Genomic DNA, 2,584 nt, shown 5'->3' on the forward strand with positions numbered 1-2,584 from the left:
TAATGCACAGAAGTCTGTTGTACTTATATACACCAAAAATGAAGCAATAGAAAAAAATCAATAAATTAAACCCGTTTACAATTGCACCAAAACTCATAAGATATCTAGGAATAAGCCTGACCAATGAGGTAAAAGATCTATATGCTGAAAACAATAGAACACTTATGAAAGAAAATGAAGAGGACACAAAGATATGGAAAATATTCCACGCTCCTGGATTGGAAGAACAAATATTGTTATAATTGTCTATACTACCCCAATGCAATCTGCACGTTCAATGCAGCCCCTATCAAAATACCATCAATATTTTTCACAGAGCTGGGAAGAAATAATTCTAAAATGTGTATTGCAACCAGAAAAGAAAAGACCAAGAAACAGCCAAAAGAATGTTGAAAGTAATAACCAAAGATGGGAGACATCACAGTACCAGACTTAAAACTGTATTACAAAGCTGTAATCATCAAGACAGTATGGTACTGGCACAAAAACAGACACATAGATCAATGGAACAGAATAGATGATCAAGAAATGGACCCTCAACTAATTTTCAACAAAGGAGGAAATAATACCCAATGGAAAAAAGACAGTCTCTTCAACAAATGATATTGGGGAAAGTGGACAGCCACATGCAGAAAAATAAAACTGGACAAATTTCTTACATTATACAAAAAATTGAAAACTGGACAATATTCTTAAATTATACAGAAAACTGTTCTTATATTGTACACAAAAATAAACTCAAAATGGATGAAAGACCTAAATGTGAAACAGGCATTCATCAAAACCCTAGGGGAGAACACAGCAACCTCTGACATTGGCCATATCAACTTCTTGATGGACAAGTCTCCAGAGGCAAAGGAAACAAAAGTGAAAATGAGTTATTGGAACTTCATCCGGATGAAAAGATTTTACATAGCTAAGGAAACAATCAACAAAGCTAAAAAGGCATAGGGGAAGGAAGGGAAAAAACAAGACAAAAAATCAGAGAAGGAGACAAAGCATAAAAGACTCTTAATCATGGGAAACAAACTGAAGGTTTAAGAATGAGAGGCAGGTGAGGGATGAGGTAATTGAGTGATGAACATTAAGGAGTGTATGTGATGTAGTGAACACTGGGTATTATTTAAGACTAATGAATCACTGCATTCGACCTTTGAAACTAATAATACACTATATGTTAATTAATTGACTTTAAATTAAAAAAGGGAAAAAACAGTACATGAATCAAAAATGTATACTTGTTACCACAAATGATATATAACAGTAATAAATATTTGTTACCAAAAAATAATAGAATATTGTAATTAACTCTAAAATATGTAAAATTCTTTATAAAAGTTTTTGTTACTGTTGCTTCCTTAAAAAAAGAATTTTTTTTTCTCCCAGTGTTATTTGATTAGTTCACAAAATTGAGTTTATCCATAAGAATTTTAATTTTTATGTGTACCACAAAGAACTATTTTAGCTCTCTATAACTTTGCCTATTTAATGCTCCTAGTTTTAAATTTTTAAAATAAATATATCTTTAAATAAATAACTTTCATAGGAAAGAATAAGAATTAACAAAAAAAATTCAGTACACAATTTGAAGAAAATAAATTTCATTTTTTAAAGTAAAGTGACTTTTTTTAATTTTTAAAGATTTTATTTATGTATTTGACAGACAGAGATCACAAGTAGGCAGAGAGGCAGGCAGAGAGAGAGGAAGAAGCAGGCTCTGCTGAGCAGAGATCCCGATGCGGGGCTCCAAAGAAGATATACAAATGGCTAACAAACCCATAAATAATGCTCAACATCACTCATAATCAAGGAAAAGCAAATCAAAACCATAGTGAGATGCCACCACACACTGGTCAGAATGGCTAAAATTAACAACTCAGGAAACAACAAATGTTGGTGAGGATGCAGAGAGAGAGGAACAATTTTACTGTTGGTGGGAATGCAAAACTGGTTGTAGCCACTCTGGAAAACAGTATGGAAGTTCTTCAAAATGTTAAAAAAATAGAACTACCCTACAGCCCAGCAATTGCAGTACATAGTATTTACCTAAGGATGTAAACATAGTGATTCAAAGGGACACATGAACCCTAATGTTTATAGTATCAATGTCCATAATAACCAAATTATGGAAAGAGCAGAGATGTCCATTATAGATGATTGGATAAAGAAAAAGTGATTATATATATATATATATATATATATATATATATAGAAAAGCACTCAAAATATATATATATATTCATTTATATGAATAATGGAATATTATTCAGCCATCAAAAAGAATGAAATTTGTCAGTTCCAAGTACCTCACTCAAAGTAGAGTGTATTAAGCTAAATGAAATAAGTCAGTCAAGACACATATATGATTTCACTTATATGTGGAATTTAGGAAAAAAGACAAATGAGCATAGGATAAGGGGAAGAAAAAATATAAAATAAGAAAAAAAAAAACAGAAAGGGAGAGAAGCCATTAGAGACTTTAAGCTATAGAGAACAAGCTGAGGTTTACTGGAGGGGAGGTGGGTAGGGGTTTGTGGTAATTGGGTGATGGGCATTAAGGAAGGCACTTGATGTGATATGCAAA

The sequence above is a fragment of the Mustela putorius genome, unplaced genomic scaffold, assembly GCF_011764305.1.
Source record: "Mustela putorius furo isolate JIRA1106 unplaced genomic scaffold, ASM1176430v1.1 tig00537334_pilon_pilon_pilon, whole genome shotgun sequence".
Lineage (NCBI taxonomy): Eukaryota > Metazoa > Chordata > Mammalia > Carnivora > Mustelidae > Mustela > Mustela putorius.